At 34.7% G+C, this 13190-nt stretch overlaps 2 non-coding genes across 2 annotated transcripts; both read right to left on the reverse strand.

Annotated features, from left to right (window-relative positions):
• Positions 1–341: 341 nt before the first annotated feature.
• Positions 342–413, reverse strand: TRNAK-UUU (transfer RNA lysine (anticodon UUU)). Its single transcript has one exon. It is a non-coding gene; the product is annotated as a tRNA-Lys (tRNA).
• A 1667-nt stretch (positions 414–2080) lies between these two features.
• On the reverse strand, positions 2081–2152 carry TRNAK-UUU (transfer RNA lysine (anticodon UUU)). The gene has a single exon. It is a non-coding gene; the product is annotated as a tRNA-Lys (tRNA).
• Between the last annotated feature and the right edge of the window lie 11038 nt (positions 2153–13190).

The following is a 13190-nucleotide window of genomic DNA, read 5'->3' on the forward strand; positions in this document are numbered from 1 at the left end:
CTACACAAGATTCAACGAAACTTAAAATCTGATCATTTTACCTCAGCAAGAAGAAAGAATAATCTAAACAAGAAGGAAAGAAATTGTCATATGTGCTCAAGTAAACAAGGTTTAACATCAATACAAGATAGTGTTACCATGTAGACCTAAAGGTGAGAATGATAATATGTATCCTAATAGACATGATTATACATAATCAATGGAAATAACTAGTTTTGCCTAATCAAAGAGTTGATCTCCTACACCTCATTCATGAAACAATGTTCTGCTATGTCCCCTACATCAAGTGTTAAAAACAAACCTATGTGTTAATTATGTTATATTAAAAGAAAAATTGAATGCGCCGACTGTGGGGATCGAACCCACGACCACGTGGTTAAAAGCCACGCGCTCTACCACTGAGCTAAGTCGGCTAATTTTAGTGGTTGAATAAAAAAATGGAATTATGACTTAGTTTTGTATCAATAAATTTTAAATCATAAAGATTAAATCATAAAATCTATACGATACTTATTATATGTAGTTATAGAAATTTTGTAGCGCCCTGAACTTACATATTGAGTATAATCAAAATAAACAAATATAGTATAACTTTAAAGCATAAAAGTTTCATGCATTTTAGGAATAATTTAAATCTTATCTCTACCAAAACAATTTTAGAAACTTGTCATATACGTTTTAAAAATCTTAAAACCTTTATTTCATAACACTATAATTAATACTCCCTCCGTTTTTTGTTATAAGTCGTTTTTGACTTTTCACGTGTATTAAGAAATGTAATAATTATGGTATGAAAAAGAGAAATTATGAAGGGTTTTACAAAATTGTCCTTCATTGATTATATTGGAAAAATAAATTGACATAATTGAAAGGAGAGAGAGTAATAAATAGGTATGGGTATAATAGGGAAAATAACATTAATCATTCATTGATATTATAAAACAACTTATATTGTGGTACAAAATATTTTTGCAAAGCGACTTATAATAAAAGACGAAGGTACTACCTTATTAAATCAACAAATAATTTAATCCACCGAACATCAAGGATTGATTTTTTGTTACAAAAACACATTTATAGCATTATATCATGAGAAGTGAAACATGGATGAAATATATCCCACCGCAAAATTAATTTTACAATTAATCTTTCAAATCATTCCAAAATCTTTAGCTCAAAATTTTTACACTTATTAAGTTAACAAGCATTCATAATTATACATTTATGTAACTGTTTAAAAAACATAACTATAATGTTTGTGATCTCATATTAAAGGTATCAATCATACATTTGATAGCAAAGTCAATAAAAATGGGATGATTGAGTAATTAGAGGGGCATCCTAATTTTTATATGTGTAGTTACTAAAATTAGAATAGTTATTTATTTAGAAGAAAAATGTTAAATAACTTAATATGTACAAATAATAAGCAAAGTCTACTATGGTAGTTACATGATTGGAATGTGTTGAACCAGATTTGTTATGAAGAACAATAACTTTTATTTGTAGAGTTTCAATGAGAAAAATTTAATTATGAAAATTTAATATTTGAATGTTTTTGTTTTTGCATATAAATACTTGTAAACATCTACAAAAAATAAAGACTTGATCATCTATAGAAGAAATGATCATCTATGCCTTAGTCGACAAGTTTTATCATCTAGACCTCAATTCTAAATGGTCAAATGCACCGCGACAAAGAAATGATCATATCTCCCTAGAGGAAGACAAATTATCATCTACACAAGATTCAACGAAACTTAAAATCTGATCATTTTACCTCAGCAAGAAGAAAGAATAATCTAAACAAGAAGGAAAGAAATTGTCATATGTGCTCAAGTAAACAAGGTTTAACATCAATACAAGATAGTGTTACCATGTAGACCTAAAGGTGAGAATGATAATATGTATCCTAATAGACATGATTATACATAATCAATGGAAATAACTAGTTTTTCCTAATCAAAGAGTTGATCTCCTACACCTCATTCATGAAACAATGTTCTGCTATGTCCCCTACATCAAGTGTTAAAAACAAACCTATGTGTTAATTATGTTATATTAAAAGAAAAATTGAATGCGCCGACTGTGGGGATCGAACCCACGACCACGTGGTTAAAAGCCACGCGCTCTACCACTGAGCTAAGTCGGCTAATTTTAGTGGTTGAATAAAAAAATGGAATTATGACTTAGTTTTGTATCAATAAATTTTAAATCATAAAGATTAAATCATAAAATCTATACGATACTTATTATATGTAGTTATAGAAATTTTGTAGCGCCCTGAACTTACATATTGAGTATAATCAAAATAAACAAATATAGTATAACTTTAAAGCATAAAAGTTTCATGCATTTTAGGAATAATTTAAATCTTATCTCTACCAAAACAATTTTAGAAACTTGTCATATACGTTTTAAAAATCTTAAAACCTTTATTTCATAACACTATAATTAATACTCCCTCTGTTTTTTGTTATAAGTCGTTTTTGACTTTTCACATGTATTAAGAAATGTAATAATTATGGTATGAAAAAGAGAAATTATGAAGGGTTTTACAAAATTGTCCTTCATTGATTATATTGGAAAAATAAATTGACATAATTGAAAGGAGAGAGAGTAATAAATAGGTTTGGGTATAATAGGGAAAATAACATTAATCATTCATTGATATTATAAAACAACTTATATTGTGGTACAAAATATTTTTGCAAAGCGACTTATAATAAAAGACGAAGGTACTACCTTATTAAATCAACAAATAATTTAATCCACCGAACATCAAGGATTGATTTTTTGTTACAAAAACACATTTATAGCATTATATCATGAGAAGTGAAACATGGATGAAATATATCCCACCGCAAAATTAATTTTACAATTAATCTTTCAAATCATTCCAAAATCTTTAGCTCAAAATTTTTACACTTATTAAGTTAACAAGCATTCATAATTATACATTTATGTAACTGTTTAAAAAACATAACTATAATGTTTGTGATCTCATATTAAAGGTATCAATCATACATTTGATAGCAAAGTCAATAAAAATGGGATGATTGAGTAATTAGAGGGGCATCCTAATTTTTATATGTGTAGTTACTAAAATTAGAATAGTTATTTATTTAGAAGAAAAATGTTAAATAACTTAATATGTACAAATAATAAGCAAAGTCTACTATGGTAGTTACATGATTGGAATGTGTTGAACCAGATTTGTTATGAAGAACAATAACTTTTATTTGTAGAGTTTCAATGAGAAAAATTTAATTATGAAAATTTAATATTTGAATGTTTTTGTTTTTGCATATAAAATACTTGTAAACATCTACAAAAAAAATAAAGACTTGATCATCTATAGAAGAAATGATCATCTATGCCTTAGTCGACAAGTTTTACCATCTAGACCTCAATTCTAAATGCTCAAATGCACCGCGACAAAGAAATGATCATATCTCCCTAGAGGAAGACAAATTATCATCTACACAAGATTCAACGAAACTTAAAATCTGATCATTTTACCTCAGCAAGAAGAAAGAATAATCTAAACAAGAAGGAAAGAAATTGTCATATGTGCTCAAGTAAACAAGGTTTAACATCAATACAAGATAGTGTTACCATGTAGACCTAAAGGTGAGAATGATAATATGTATCGTAATAGACATGATTATACATAATCAATGGAAATAACTAGTTTTGCCTAATCAAAGAGTTGATCTCCTACACCTCATTCATGAAACAATGTTCTGCTATGTCCCCTACATCAAGTGTTAAAAACAAACCTATGTGTTAATTATGTTATATTAAAAGAAAAATTGAATGCGCCGACTGTGGGGATCGAACCCACGACCACGTGGTTAAAAGCCACGCGCTCTATGTAACACCCTTCTAAAATACCCCAAATATTTAATAACAACAACAAGTATATATCAGAGTAAATACACAAAACAAGGGTGTCACATCTTCGAAAATAACATCTGTCATGCTCTTTTATTATATCAACCATAAAACATTTCAAAAATACGCAGCGGATAGAAATTATGTCAACCAATTAAAACGTATAACATATTACATGAAAAATAGTTCAACAACCGACAATAAACAATTAAAACATCCCGTCCCGATGTTACATCTATCAGAGCATGACCCACAACGGAGACTACACTAGACTCCAAGCACTAGCTTCTACTCACTCACTGCTCGTTACCTGAAAAATAGTTGTAAGGGTGAGTTCCTCAATCGATATAACAAACATTATAATTTATCATGTTATGTTAAGTAATTTAACTCATTAATCACCCAATATCAACACAACTCATATACATACTCAAGATCAATACCACTGATACACATACAACAAACCAACATAATGCAACTCTAATGAGACTCGACTCGTCATGCATGTGGTACCATTCGGAGTAAAACTCCCAACTTAAAATCATTGCCATTTTAGTGGGCATCAAGGCATAAGCCTTCAACTTTCAACTTAAAATTTGCCAATCCAGGCCAAAGTGGTGTGAGCAACGCTCCGACTTAATGCATATGAATGTACATGGCATACACGACTCTAAACTGTCGACAACATAATAATAATATCAACACAACAACGCTCTCAACAAAAATCAACTTAAAATCAACTTTGGCTCACCAAGCCTACAACTCAGTATTTTCAACAACTTTCCGTAAACGGGACAACTCAGCAACATACTTGTATCAGCGTTTCATAACATCAGTTCAACAAAATTACTCATCACAATTAATTATAGTAGGCCGATCACCAATTAGGTTCACAACATTAAAATATCAAATTTTTCTAATTTCCAACAGTGTTAACCGGTTAACGCCCTGGGTTAACCGGTTAACGCAGGACAGAACACATTTTCTGGCAAAACGCAACAGTGTTAACCGGTTAACGCCCTGGGTTAACCGGTTAACGCAGGCCAAACAGCACATTTCCACACAACATAACAGTGTTAACCGGTTAACGCCCTGGGTTAACCGGTTAACGCAGACAAAACAGCAGTTCCTGCGCTAACACAAGGCAGAATGCAGAGTTTCCGCATTTTCCGCCGTTGGAGGACTTCCGGACCTCCGATTCAATTTCCGTAAAAAGCTACACTATCGGGAAATCACGACTCACACAATTACCGATTCAATTACAGTATTAACACAACTCATCCAACACAATTTCTCAGCATGCAACATCCCAATTAGGGCCAATTCAACGGTTTCTCACTACCCATGACATGTTAATCTATAATACCCATTAAACGACGATAAACCCCCCTTACCTGAGATAATCCGGCAATCTCTAAGCTTCAAGCTTTTCCGTTCTTCAACCTTTGCTCTTTCTCCACTTTTCACCTTTCAGCCGCTTCTCTGCTTCACGTGAAAATTCTTTACCAACCAAAAAAAACCCTTTTCCTCTTATTCCAACTTATATATTTTCCACTAATTATTATTCCAATTAATAAAATAATAATAATCCAATAATTCAATTTATTTTAATTAAATTAATAAATATATTATTAACTTAATTTAAATAATTCTCTTATTTTATTCGGGGTGTTACAACTCTCCCCTACTAAAAGAGTTTTCGTCCTCGAAAACATACCTCAAGCAAATAACTCCGGATAAGACTCCTTCATCCGACTCTCAAGTTCCCATGTCATGCTTTCGCCCGCAGCTCCCAACCAAACGACTTTAACCAACACAATCTCTTTTCCTCGAAGAATCTTTGTTTCACGATCTTCAACTCGTACAGGCTTTGTCTCTACTGTTAAATTATCTCGCACTTGCACATCATCCATACTAACCACATGAGACGGATCTGAGATATACTTCCGAAGCTGCGATACATGGAATACATCATGCAAATTCGAAAGATTAGGTGGTAATGCCATCCGATAAGCAACTTTTCCAACTCGTTCTAAGATTTGATACGGACCAATGAAGCGAGGAGTGAGCTTTTTAGACTTCAAAGCCCTCCCAACTCCGGTCACAGGCGTGACTCTCAAAAACACATGGTCACCAGCTTGAAATTCTAAATCCTTCTTCCGCTTGTCATGGTAACTCTTCTGCCTACTCTGAGAAGCTCTCATCTTCTCCCGGATAAACTTCACTTTCTCGGTAGTTTCTCGAACTAACTCTGGTCCAAGTACTACACTCTCACCAGATTCGTGCCAACACAACGGAGTTCTACATCTACGACCATATAATGCTTCAAAAGGCGCCATTCCGATGCTAGAATGGTAACTATTATTGTATGTGAACTCGATCAATGGAAGATAAGTGTCCCACGAACCTCCTTGTTCAAGAACACAAGCTCTCAGTAAATCTTCCAATGACTGAATAGTCCTCTCAGTTTGGCCATCAGTTTGAGGATGATATGCCGAACTCAACCTCAACTTAGATCCCAACGAATCTTGCAAACTTTTCCAAAATCCCGATGTAAACCTCGGATCTCTGTCCGACACAATACACAGAGGAACACCATGCAACTTTATAACTACTCGAATGTAAATCTCTGCCAACTTCGCAATTGGGTAAGTGATGTTAATAGGTATGAAGTGAGCCGACTTCGTGAGCCTATCAACGATCACCCAAATCGAATCATGCCCTCGTAAGGTAGCAGGCAGCCCCGTTACAAAGTCCATAGAAATGCTATCCCATTTCCATTCTGGAACTTCCAACGGTTGCATCAACCCAGCAGGCTTCTGATGCTCAATCTTCGACTTCTGACAAGTTAAGCACGCATGCACGAAACGAGCCACATCTTCTTTCATTCCGGGCCACCAAAATAATTTCTTTAAATCCTGATACATTTTAGTAGCTCCTGGATGAATACTCAAACTGCTTCTATGACCCTCCTCTAGAATACTTCTCTTCAAAATCGCGTCGTCAGGAATGCAAATTCTTTCCCCTAATTTCAACACACCTCTCGCATCAACCTTAAAGTCACTTTTCCCTGATTGACCACAACGATTAAGGATATCTACTAATTTCACATCCAACTTTTGTGCCTCTCGGATACTATCCATAAAATCATTATTAATCTTTAGCATTCCTAGCATCACACTCTGCGGTGTTACTTCGCAAACCAAACTCATATCCCGAAATTGCTCAATTAGTTCCAACTCCTTAATCATCATTGCTGACACATGCAAGGTCTTTCTACTTAAAGCATCGGCCACGACATTTGCTTTTCCTGGATGATAATTCAAACCGAAATCATAATCCTTAAGCAATTCGAACCACCTACGTTGTCTCATGTTCAGCTCTTTCTGGTCAAATAGATACTTTAAACTTTTATGATCGCTGAAAACTTCGAATCTGGAACCATAAAGGTAATGCCTCCAAAGTTTTCGCGCAAACACTACAGCAGCAAGTTCAAGATCATGCGTAGGATAGTTCTTTTCATGAATTCTCAACTGTCGCGACGCATAAGCAATTACTTTATTATTCTGCATGAGCACACCTCCCAAACCCATCAATGAAGCATCACAGTAAATTATAAACGGTTCCCCCGGATTTGGCAAAGTCAAAACCGGCGCCGACGTCAATCTCCTCTTTAATTCATTAAAACTCTCTTCGCACTGAACATCCCACACGAAAGCTTTACCTTTGCAAGTTAATTTAGTCAACGGGAGTGCTAACTTAGAAAATCCTTCAATAAATCTTCTATAATATCCAGCTAATCCCAAAAAGCTTCTAATCTCGGTAACCGACTTAGGAGTTTCCCATTGTAATACAGCTTCTACCTTGGAAGGATCTACAGCAATACCTTTTCCTGAAATTACATGGCCGAGAAAACTGACTTCTCTTAACCAAAACTCACACTTGGACAGCTTCGCATACAATTTCTTATCTTTCAAAACCTCCAATACTAATCTCAAATGTTCCTTGTGCTCTTCTTCGGACTTAGAGTAAATCAAAATATCGTCAATAAATACTACCACAAAATGATCCAGATAAGTATGGAAAATACGATTCATGTATTCCATAAATACTCCCGGCGCATTAGTCACACCGAAAGGCATCACAGAATACTCATAATGTCCATACCGAGTTCTGAACGCTGTCTTCTGGATGTCTTCATCTTTCACTCTGATCTGATGATAGCCCGATCTCAAATCAATTTTACTGAACACACAAGCACCCACTAATTGGTCCATCAAATCATCTATCCTCGGTAGTGGATACTTATTCTTGATTGTTATTTTATTCAATTGTCTATAATCAATACAAAGCCTCATACTACCCTCTTTCTTCTTTACTAGCAACACTGGAGCTCCCCACGGCGACACACTTGGTCTTATAAACTTCTTCTCAAGTAAGTCTTCCAATTGCTTCTTTAATTCACACAATTCAGATGCCGACATTCTATACGGTGCCATCGAAACAGGCCTAGTACCAGGTACCAGATCAATAGTGAATTCAACTTCCCTTTCTGGCGGCACACTAGGAATTTCATCAGGAAAAACTTCAGGGAATTCTTTCACCACTAACAGTTCCTCTATCTTAGCTTTACTTTCAACCGACAACGTCGCCATCAAGGAAAACATCTGAGCTCCCTCTTTCATCAATTTTCGCAATTCTCGGAAAGGTAATAAGTCAACTCCTTCCTCTTCAGGAGTGGAAAACCTCACCGACTTATGATGACAATTTATATGAACATAATTATACTCTAACCAGTTCATACCAAGAATTACGTCCATCCCATCCAACTGCAAACATACTAAATCAACATAGAAATCTTTATCGAAGATCGACAAAGGACATTTTAAACATACCAAAGAAGTAGTTACTGATCCCTTAGCTGGGGTCTCAACAATCAATTCACCATTCAAAGCGGACAATTTTAAACCCAGTCTTCGAGCACAGTTAGCAGAAATAAAACAGTGGGTAGCACCGGTATCAATAATAGTAATTAAAGGAGTACCATTTATGAAACATGTACCTCGGATAAGTCTGTCCTCACAGGAGGTTTGAGTTCCGGTCAATGTGAACACCTTCCCAGTCTGAGATTTCTTTGGCTTATGACACTGGCTTCCAATATGCCCTTCTTCGCCACAATTAAAACAAATCATTTCCTTGTGCTTGCAATCAGCTATTGCATGACCAGTCTTACCACAGCGAAAACACCTCTTTACTTCAGCAGTGCATACATTACTCTTATGACCAGCCTGACCACATTTGAAGCAAACTATACCAGCAGGAGCACCTCCCCTACTAGTCCTCTGAGCCGGAGCAGCTCCTTGTTTCCCTTTTCCCACTGGGGCATCATACGGCTTGCCACGGTTTTGATGCTGCTTTCCCTTGCGGTCACTGACAACCTTGTAATGAGCATTATTGTCTTCCTCAAATATCCTGCAGCTATCAACCAATTCAGTAAAAATGCGTATCTTCTGATACCCAACAGCCTTCTTAATTTCAGAGCGCAGTCCGTTTTCAAACTTGATGCACTTTGAAAATTCAGCACCAGCACCAGTGTAATGAGGATAAAATTTGGACAGCTCCACAAATTTTGCAGCATAATCAGTGACAGACATGTTTCCTTGCTTCAGCTCAAGGAACTCGATTTCCTTCTTACCACGGACATCTTCCGGATAATACTTTCTCAGGAATTCCCTACGGAATACATCCCAAGTAATGTCTTCACCTGCCACGGTCAACCTCTCGTGAGTCTCTAGCCACCAGTCATCAGCTTCGACTGCTAGCATGTGAGTACCATACCGAACCTTCTGAGCTGGAGTGCAATCCATAACACGGAAGATTCTCTCAATCTCTTTCAACCATCCCAAGGCTGCATCTGGATCATGCTTCCCTTTAAACACCGGCGGATTCTCTCTCTGAAAAGTCGCCAAGCTACGTGATCCAGCATCACCACCATCATTTGGCAAGTTCTGCACAGCTTGTGCCATCGCTTGCATTGCGGCAGCCATTGCAGCATCATTCCTTCCAGCCATTCCAACTTATCAATACAACACAACTTAAAAGTTAGATTAGTAACAATACACAATTGTTAGACAGTAACGACACGACAACTGGCCGGACAGACCGACCTGCTCTGATACCACTAATGTAACACCCTTCTAAAATACCCCAAATATTTAATAACAACAACAAGTATATATCAGAGTAAATACACAAAACAAGGGTGTCACATCTTCGAAAATAACATCTGTCATGCTCTTTTATTATATCAACCATAAAACATTTCAAAAATACGCAGCGGATAGAAATTATGTCAACCAATTAAAACGTATAACATATTACATGAAAAATAGTTCAACAACCGACAATAAACAATTAAAACATCTCGTCCCGATGTTACATCTATCAGAGCATGACCCACAACGGAGACTACACTAGACTCCAAGCACTAGCTTCTACTCACTCACTGCTCGTTACCTGAAAAATAGTTGTAAGGGTGAGTTCCTCAATCGATATAACAAACATTATAATTTATCATGTTATGTTAAGTAATTTAACTCATTAATCACCCAATATCAACACAACTCATATACATACTCAAGATCAATACCACTGATACACATACAACAAACCAACATAATGCAACTCTAATGAGACTCGACTCGTCATGCATGTGGTACCATTCGGAGTAAAACTCCCAACTTAAAATCATTGCCATTTTAGTGGGCATCAAGGCATAAGCCTTCAACTTTCAACTTAAAATTTGCAAATCCAGGCCAACGTGGTGTGAGCAACGCTCCGACTTAATGCATATGAATGTACATGGCATACACGACTCTAAACTGTCGACAACATAATAATAATATCAACACAACAACGCTCCCAACAAAAATCAACTTAAAATCAACTTTGGCTCACCAAGCCTACAACTCAGTATTTTCAACAACTTTCCGTAAACGGGACAACTCAGCAACATACTTGTATCAACGTTTCATAACATCAGTTCAACAAAATTACTCATCACAATTAATTATAATAGGCCGATCACCAATTAGGTTCACAACATTAAAATATCAAATTTTTCTAATTTCCAACAGTGTTAACCGGTTAACGCCCTGGGTTAACCGGTTAACGCAGGACAGAACACATTTTCTGGCAAAACGCAATAGTGTTAACCGGTTAACGCCCTGGGTTAACCGGTTAACGCAGGCCAAACAGCACATTTCCACACAACATAACAGTGTTAACCGGTTAACGCCCTGGGTTAACCGGTTAACGCAGACAAAACAGCAGTTCCTGCGCTAACACAAGGCAGAATGCAGAGTTTCCGCATTTTCCGCCGTTGGAGGACTTCCGGACCTCCGATTCAATTTCCGTAAAAAGCTACACTATCGGGAAATCACGACTCACACAATTACCGATTCAATTACAGTATTAACACAACTCATCCAACACAATTTCTCAGCATGCAACATCCCAATTAGGGCCAATTCAACGGTTTCTCACTACCCATGACATGTTAATCTATAATACCCATTAAACGACGATAAACCCCCCTTACCTGAGATAATCCGGCAATCTCTAAGCTTCAAGCTTTTCCGTTCTTCAACCTTTGCTCTTTCTCCACTTTTCACCTTTCAGCCGCTTCTCTGCTTCACGTGAAAATTCTTTACCAACCAAAAAAAACCCTTTTCCTCTTATTCCAACTTATATATTTTCCACTAATTATTATTCCAATTAATAAAATAATAATAATCCAATAATTCAATTTATTTTAATTAAATTAATAAATATATTATTAACTTAATTTAAATAATTCTCTTATTTTATTCGGGGTGTTACACTCTACCACTGAGCTAAGTCGGCTAATTTTAGTGGTTGAATAAAAAAATGGAATTATGTCTTAGTTTTGTATCAATAAATTTTAAATCATAAAGATTAAATCATAAAATCTATACAATACTTATTATATGTAGTTATAGAAATTTTGTAGCGCCCTGAACTTAAATATTGAGTATAATCAAAATAAACAAATATAGTATAACTTTAAAGCATAAAAGTTTCATGCATTTTAGGAATAATTTAAATCTTATCTCTACAAAAACAATTTTAGAAACTTGTCATATACGTTTTAAAAATCTTAAAACCTTTATTTCATAACACTATAATTAATACTCCCTCCGTTTTTTGTTATAAGTCGTTTTTGACTTTTCACAAGTATTAAGAAATGTAATAATTATGGTATGAAAAAGAGAAATTATGAAGGGTTTTACAAAATTGTCCTTCATTGATTATATTGGAAAAATAAATTGACATAATTGAAAGGAGAGAGAATAATAAATAGGTATGGGTATAATAGGGAAAATAACATTAATCATTCATTGATATTATAAAACAACTTATATTGTGGTACAAAATATTTTTGCAAAGCGACTTATAATAAAAGACGAAGGTACTACCTTATTAAATCAACAAATAATTTAATCCACTGAACATCAAGGATTGATTTTTTGTTACAAAAACACATTTATAGCATTATATCATGAGAAGTGAAACATGGATGAAATATATCCTACCGCAAAATTAATTTTACAATTAATCTTTCAAATCATTCCAAAATCTTTAGCTCAAAATTTTACACTTATTAAGTTAACAAGCATTCATAATTATACATTTATGTAACTGTTTAAAAAACATAACTATAATGTTTGTGATCTCATATTAAAGGTATCAATCATACATTTGATAGCAAAGTCAATAAAATGGGATGATTGAGTAATTAGAGGGGCATCCTAATTTTTATATGTGTAGTTACTAAAATTAGAATAGTTATTTATTTAGAAGAAAAATGTTAAATAACTTAATATGTACAAATAATAAGCAAACTCTACTATGGTAGTTACATGATTGGAATGTGTTGAACCAGATTTGTTATGAAGAACAATAACTTTTATTTGTAGAGTTTCAATGAGAAAAATTTAATTATGAAAATTTAATATTTGAATGTTTTTGTTTTTGCATATAGAATACTTGTAAACATCTACAAAAAAATAAAGACTTGATCATCTATAGAAGAAATGATCATCTATGCCTTAGTCGACAAGTTTTACCATCTAGACCTCAATTCTAAATGGTCAAATGCACCGCGACAAAGAAATGATCATGATCATATCTCCCTAGAGGAAGACAAATTATCATCTACACAAGATTCAACGAAACTTAAAATCTGATCATTTTACCTCAGCAAGAAGAAA

This window comes from Lathyrus oleraceus, chromosome 6, assembly GCF_024323335.1.
Source record: "Lathyrus oleraceus cultivar Zhongwan6 chromosome 6, CAAS_Psat_ZW6_1.0, whole genome shotgun sequence".
NCBI lineage: Eukaryota > Viridiplantae > Streptophyta > Magnoliopsida > Fabales > Fabaceae > Lathyrus > Lathyrus oleraceus.